This window comes from Macrobrachium rosenbergii, chromosome 8, assembly GCF_040412425.1.
Source record: "Macrobrachium rosenbergii isolate ZJJX-2024 chromosome 8, ASM4041242v1, whole genome shotgun sequence".
NCBI lineage: Eukaryota > Metazoa > Arthropoda > Malacostraca > Decapoda > Palaemonidae > Macrobrachium > Macrobrachium rosenbergii.
In genome coordinates, this window is record NC_089748.1 from 63115680 (window position 1) to 63124521 (window position 8842).

Consider the following 8842-nt stretch of genomic DNA (forward strand, 5'->3'; position numbering starts at 1 on the left):
TGACTCCGAATGAAAGAAATTGAAACAGAGGACTCACCTAAAACCATCACAAATGACGACGCCTTGCAAGATGAAATACTGTCAGCAAAACTGCGGTATTTGTGTTGATTTCTGTCTCAGACCTGATGACTGTAATCAAGAAAAAAATCATTCTAGCTGAACCAACTGAGGGGAAATTCAAAAATAATTTTCTTGAAGCTATTTCAGTAAATAGAAAAGGGGTCAGAACCTAATAATGTCGACGTCCTCTACAGTATACTCTACTCATGTACGCAAATGTTAAAGCTTTTCTAAGATTCGGTAAAGGAAATGCCTACGCCATACAATAGACCACAGAGAGCTTCCCATGTCAGTTAACTGTTATCGCAAAAAGCACATGTGCCTTTGAACTCCAGAAATGCTAGCATATAACTTGAATAAAATAATAAAATAGCTTCATGTATATTTCGGACGACAATCACATCACACAATGGCTTAAAATTAACTTCAACCTACGAGGGACACCAAAGAATATTCAAAATTTCGTTACGTCCTCATCATAAACTTTCGATGGTTACAAGCAGCCAGCCTAATTAATGGCTTAAAACCAAACACACACACACGAGAGAGAGAGAGAGAGAGAGAGAGAGAGAGAGAGAGAGAGAGAGAGAGAGAGAGAGAGAGAGAGAGAGAGAGAGAGAGAGAGAGAGTTCTTTTTAGCTTAGTCACACACCTAGCTAAATACTTGAGTATTCATGGGGGTTATTTGCTTTACAACTTCACAAAATCCTACCAGTCTGACAGGTCGATAAGAACAATTGGTCGATAAGAACAATTGGTCGATAAAAACAAAGTTTAATCAAAACCGCCTTTTGGAATTGTTAGGCCAATTAAGAGCTTGCGTTTAATGGACATAAACTCGTGTAAATATTGGGAACCAACTTTCTAACTATGATGATCCTCCAGCAACCTTAAGGAAAATCAGAAACAGACGAAAACTACTGCGGTTGATGTTAACCTCAAATTAGGATGAAACAGCTTAATGCTAGTTGAGATGACCCAACACTTTTCTTTCTGAATTGTTACTCATACCAACCCCAACCGGAATGCCGTATACGACATTCACCCAAATGAGAAAATTTAGAAAACCTATTAAGGGCACCGAGATTAGTCCAAATTCCAAGTCAACAAATTTCAAGGCACAACTTCTCTCCCCTCATTCGATCCTGCTTTTTTACTGAAAGTGAATGGAAAAGGCATTACATAAAAAGATGGGGATGTTTATGCAAACTCCATTTTAATATGGTTTCTTATATAGAACCCCTTTTCTCATTACCTGACACTGAAAATTCGTTACGTAACGCACGGAAAACTAACCCTCCCCATTTTCACCATAGAACACTAAATTAGACAGCTCTCAAAGTTTTTTTTTTTAATCGCATCTTGTAATTTCACAGAATACAGCTTTGGTTTTGTAGAATCGACCGGTGGTCAAAATTCTATGAATAGCAACTACTACTACCTACAGGAAAACAAAAAGCTGTAGATCAGAAGTTAAAACTATTTAAAGAGAGAGAGAGAGAGAGAGAGAGAGAGAGAGAGAGAGAGAGAGAGAGAGAGAGAGAGAGAGAGAGAGAGAGTTCCTTTAAGTACAGAATCTCTCACGATAAATATAAAAACTATTGTTATTCTCGTGTGCCAACTCACTGACAAGCGTGGCTGCTGCAACTTCAGGCTGCCAAAAGAGTTTATAAATGGCAGAGGATGGAAATTTAAACACCATAAATAAAAAAGGCCTCTTGTGAACGTAAGTGCATGAAATTCACGTGCATTAATAAGAGGAGTTTGCTGAGCGAGTACTTGCTGGGCCCTAAAATCGACCTGCCTTCTTCTTTGTCACCTTACCCAGAGTCTGTGATCAAAAGGCTTCAGTGACCGCGTGCTCACGACGCTAATGCACATCGAACATGCAAAGACTATCCCTAACAAAGCTTCTACCCAACCACAAATGGAATATCTCAAAACGAACGGGTACCTTGAAATACTGACAACTTTCCAGCTAAAACCATTTGGAGCCCTAAAGAGTAGTTCGCGAGACCATCAGTGGTCCCTTACGAGTACTGGGATTCTTGCCCAATCTATAAAAAATGCCTATACTAATTAACCTATAGCCGGATAAATACCACCGGATATTAAACAAATATGCTTTACACCAATAAGACAAGAAAAATAACAGTTACTTACAAAATATTGCATGCTATAACCATGGAAGCAAATACAAATAACGACCAGCTTCAAAAATCGTTTGTACACCACTATGGCTGACTTAGAACTGCTCAAGAATTCAACAAAAATTTGGCTTTGCCAATCAGAGACCTCCACCACGAAGATATCTGTTCTATCGCCTTCCCTCATTGGTTGAGGCTTTTTATGCTATAGCTAGTGAAATGAAGGTTTTGAGAGCGATTCTACCATTGGCTGGTGGGACTAGAGCAGTTTTTCAAATTTGTTCGTAAGGATTCAATGCCAACGCAAGTATCAAATGCACATGAACATTGTCTTCAAGAAAAGTTAGTACAGAAATACGTACGAAAAATAAATTAATCGATATATCTACTTAGCAAAAGGAAACGATAAAATGTAAAAAATGAGGACTAGAATTCTGAAGAAGAGTCATCCCAAAAGAGCAAAATAGGTGTTAAAACCACTATCTGGACTGGAAAGCCTTCTTGCAATAATCATGAACAAACCTTTTCGATCTGAAAGGAAACCTATGTATTTCGGTGACCAACGAGACTACTGTATAAGGAGTCCTTTGAAAGTTTTTGCCGATAATCTAAAAATAATTCGTAGTATATCATTTTCTATTCCTAATGTGGTATTCAGCATGCCAAATATTGATGATAATAATAACACCAACACAAAGATTTATAAGAATCTTATTAATTTGATCTCAGGAAATAAAATAATTAGAGATTCATTACAACTCAGTGGCCTATAATTGTTAGTGCGGAATATATTTACATCAGTGCAAATGAAAATAATAATTAGCAATTGTCTCACAGAAGACCCGAACTAAAACATCTATTGTTTTAATTTTTAGATACAGATAAAAATATTTTATATAATTCTCACTTTCATATCAAAATATTACAAGCTAAAGTATAATATTCACCACCAATAAGGACATAACTTGATGCAAAATTATAAATATTCATGAAATATGGTCCAATGATCTCTATATGTGGTTGGTGGCTCATATTAACTATTGGTAGATGTTGATGGGGATGTGGGTTGGTGCAGACCCTTGGACTAAGGGAATTCAGTTCAAACCTTCCTCATCATTTCTAACAGGTTTAACTAGTTGAGTCACTGACATTTACGCTAGCAAAATTCACTGGTTGTAACGGAGTTCGATTCGTGTCATGTAAGCAAGCTTTTTTTAGTCTCTGACTGACAAAACCTTTGAATAAATACACTAATTACTCTACTTCGGAAATGAATTATGGACAAAAGGGTTTTCTGCTCTGAGGAAATATAAAATAACTGTGAACAAAATTCATATTCCTACCGTAGTTATACATTCCAGAGTAAAGGTACTCCATTTCATCACTGCACATTTCAGCAATTGCCCGCTAGACACATTTTCGCTCCTTCAAGTTTCGATGTTTTTGTTGCAAATAACTCACCGAGAGTAGTTGGAGACTGACAACTTGTCATTAAAACTTTGCATTTGCATTTTTTGTACCCTAAGGCAACACGAGTGTCTCATCTTCAGAACTCCAAAAAATACCCTTCATTTTGCTGATACATAAAGCTTTAAAGCGGTCGGGGTGGCAGACTATTTCCTCCGTCGACCTCCAGGAAAAGACTTATGTGTACCCATACCAGTCCTAGTTTCAGTCCCTTGCATGGCCACTTTCTTCTGCAATTGTTCTTCCTTTTATTACACTTAAATAATCAGTGCATATTAATCCAAAGGGCGTTAGAACTTCATTTTTGTCTTTTCATTATTTCAGTACCTTTAAATAACCATGTGATTTCTGATTGCTTCAATTATTTCTTAGCAGATTTATATATGCCATTAATTCAGTTGTAATAAATAGCGAAGAACCATTACCAGCAGATTAACACGTGGTGCCAATTCCGTTGTTATATAAAAAAAAAAGTATTGAAAGGAGATCCATAGAAGCCTACTTGCAAAATATACATAAATAAAAATCATTTGTAATTAAACTTTTGAAATTCCCACGATTCAGCTAATTGATTATCTCTTGAATTACGATAATTTCCTAGAAAAGTATGTGGTATCGAACACCAAAACAGAATTAACTGCTTAATGGGACTATGTGCCGGATGGTTCAGTCCGGGCTTACCATAAAAAAAAAAAAAAAATATATATATATATATATATATATATATATATATATATATATATATATATATATATATATATATATATATATATATATATATATATATATATATATATATATATATATATATATATATATATATATATATATATATATATATATATATATATATGTGGATGTGTGTGTGTGTTGTGTATTTCGTATATATATTATATACAATACAGAGGGACAGCAATAAATTTGATTATAAGCGGCGATAAAACGGAAAGTTAAGCATCGATTCTGAATTTTAAGAAGAGCTTTAGATATAATGAACTCTCCTAATTTAAAGAGTTTTGACTGCTTTATACATAAACTACCAAAACTTATTATATTATCTTTGGATCTGACATTCAAAAAATAGATTTGTTCTTCAAGATAGCTTATATTGATCTGGTGAAAATGGGTTGGTGAAAACAATATGTAATTCAGAGGTGTAGGGAGGTAGAGGATAGGACGATCTAAAAGGGGTTAGTCTAGACATCAGGTTACTGGTACTGTTGGAATAATAGTGGCAGCTGCTTTTTACCTTCCAGCAGATGTGCTACAGGCTTCCATTTGACCAAAGAATGTCTCAAATAAATAAAAAAAAACATTAAAATGAAAAAATGCGAACATATTCCTTCAGACCTCACATAATTTGACATAAAATCTTTCAGACACGTGAAGGCGAGCCTGTAGTGACTTCCAGTTGGGGTAAGTGAAATGTGAATCGAATCCAGCAAGGTGATGAAAATTACTGTAATCAAGTAGGCAAAACAGAATTTTTTAATAAACCCATCACAAAATCTTTTTCACTTCCTGAAGGTGCATCATACGACTTGCCATTGCCGTTTATGAGTATGTACGCAGCATTTTGACACCTTAGGAACAATGCATTCTTTAGACTGGTACACACTGTCAAATTATTAACATTATTTGATATACATTTTTAACTATTTAAACGAGATACGAACTGCATTCTTCTGAATAATTTCAAATGTATTTCTCTTCACTATTTGACTTAAGAACAATTGTGAATGAGATTCTATAAACTCTCAGAATATGCTCAAACTAAAGTTCATCTTTATTGCTCATAACCTGAATGCACAAAATCTTACTCTATTTTTATAGAGTAAGATTTTGTGCATTCAAGTAATGCATACATGTTCTCTTTTAAGTTTATACCATATTTAAAAAACAAGACCTACAAAATTTTATAAGCCGCTCAGGGTAAAGTTGCATAATGAACAAACAGCATGCATAAGATGTATTTACAGGCTGCTGAATCGAAGTAGTTTAAAATGTATCGCCTGTCTTGCCTGTCTATAAATCTCTGGGAAGGAAATAATAAAGAAAGAAAGATAGAAAGGGATATTATATGGTATATAAGTGAACAATCAAAGGTCCATATCAAAAGGTAGCAGGAAATGTACCCAAATATCCCCGTTATGGTACTTAGAGTAGAGGAGGCTCTATTGCGACAGAAGGGGACGAAGCAAAAGTTGACGGACATAATCATTAGCATTGCTTTCACCATTTAAATAATCTCTGTTTTCCTATGATTTTCAACCTCGAAGGGGCCTTCAGGACATGAATAAAGCAGTGTATTGTTTGCATTAAAGTGATTTAAAAAGATAAATTGTTTACATTGTGGAGAAATTTATATAATTAACTAATTGATAATACTGTATATATATACATATATATATATATATATATATATATATATATATATATATATATATATATATATATATATATATATATATATATATATATATATATATATATGTACATACACATTTATATATATATATATATATATATATATATATATATATATATATATATATATATATATATATCCTTTATATGTAAGTATATAATGTATGTAAGGGGAATTTTATTATAATAAGTATATGTATATGTATATGTATATATATATACATATACATATTACTGAGTTATATACGTTTCACCCATAAGGTATATATATATATATATATATATATATATATATATATATATATATATATATATATATATATATATATATATATATATATATATATACATATACATATATATATGTGTGTGTGTGTGTTTTGTATATGTACTGTATGTATGTATGCATGTATATAAATTTCTGATTCACATCATATTGTAAATACGATTATAAATATTATGAGTGTTCAGTATGCGTCTACTTACTTGAGTGGTGAGAAGTGAGTATAATTACTAATTAGTGTATTTATTGAAATAAATAATCAGATTAATACAGTAAAGGAAATTGAATAATGCAGTTATGCTACAACATCCAAAAATAAAGGGACAATATGAATACATACTGAACGGCAACTGAGTAAAAGCATAAAGGAGGGACAACCCCAGAACTTGAGCTAAAGGATCCCCAGACGCCCAAGAATGAATCTGCATCCAATAATTAACTCCGGATGATATCGCGTCGTCGCCGCCATCAGTATGACCAAGTAATAACCAGAGAGTCAAAGATGTGGCAGTATTCTCGGGGAGGGGGCTGGCCTCTGCGCCCCTCCCCCCACTCAGGCCCCTCTTACGACCTTTTCCCAATGACACGTGAGCAGAAAGATATATGTATTGACTATGTTATTATTATTATTATTATTATTATTATTATTATTATTATTATTATTATTATTATTATTATCAGAACTGTGATCTTTATCACATGATGCTGTTAATGTCATCGATAAAACATGAAAAATGAGTCGCTATCAGAAATAAACGAATATTAACATCATAATGTTTCATAAATTACTGGGACATCTTTTTTACGTTGTTTTTAAGAAAAACTCGAGCGGTCTCTACGCTGGGCAGAAATCATTATAAACCTCTCAGGTAACACTGGGAGTTCAGCAGCCTCTGTGAAGCAAAGGAAAAGACAGACAGACAAGACAGACATGGAGATCCAGTGACATACAGACAGGCAGATCAATAGGCAGACAGATGGAATTTAGCATCGGATCTGACACTAAGAAGACGCTTTATTTGCGGAATTCAGGCAAATTGGCGAACATTATAATTATCATTCTTCGACAAAACCATTCACTCATACTGAGTAAATCAAAATGACATTTAATTGCTAAAAGAGCTTCCGAAGATAACAATTCCTACGTGTGAAAACAAGATAAGGAAAATAAAATCAAGTATGCTGATGAAAATTTGTATAAAAAATATAAATAAATTATGAAAGAATACATACTGTATATGTAAGAAAAAATTACTGTTGAGAGAACCTAAACTGCGCACGGTGCTTTGAAGCCGCCTTATGACCTCCCTTGAGCTTACAAGCATCAAAATCCGTAACAGTTTGTGAAAAAGGCGTTCCACAGCTTTGCAGCAAAGGAAATAAATGACCTCTGGGACCTGGTATGATGACACCTAGGAGCCTCATGGGAACATCGGTGTTTGCTTTGCTCCACAAAGTAAACAAGGATCGAGTCACGTTGTAATGGTAAAGTGTGAGCAAACTACTTTTGGGGAAGCGTAAATTGAAGTATATTATAAGGACATCTCTAAGAGGGCGAATAATCCAGTGAAAAATGAAATGTGGTTTCAGTGGGAATAGAATGTAAGAACCGTCAGCTCCAAAAACGGTTTTCGGTGTGGATAACCTCGTTGCTTGGACTTATTATTATTATTATTATTATTATTATTATTATTATTATTATTATTATTATTATTATTATTATTATATACATAGACATTCCTATAGAACAATTCAAAAGCAAAATAAGATAATTGGAATTCATCCTCATTATTTGCTTTGTTTTCCGAGGTTCGCGCAATGATGTCAAACCAACATATGCCGTGCGAACGCATTTTTAAGGAGACGAAGGATGATTACATAGAAAAAACGGGAATTGATTCAGAGGTAACTTTAATAAAAATGTCTTCAGACGATGGGCATATTTTCCATATGGTAAACCAATATCAAAATACGAAGTACTCTAGGTAAATAGCTCTTACCTTCAAATAACAGCTCGTTACGAACTGCATGAATTCTACCCGGAATATGATAATAATTTAAGGACGTTATTTTGCTTATTTTATTCAGCCTCAAAAATCATCGAAATTTCACTTCAAAATAAAAAAAAATGTAATGAAATAAAGGACTGAGAAGGTTAATAAATTGTCAGTTCATTAATTAATACCAGTTTTTTTCAAAAATTATGAAATATATCAACAACTTTCAGTCATAATTTTGAAATAAGAGAAACATACATTTACCGCTGAAAGCTCTGCAAGTGATGAAATAAACTAACATTTTCACTGAGCAAAAATAACAAAAAAATATATCACACCTAAGTAATGAACAAATAAATTCCATAAATTCCCACCAACCAAAACTGAGACTGATATTCACCTGAGCACTGAAAGTGAATTACCTGGGGATATATAAAGGTCAATATCGCTCCTGAAATTCT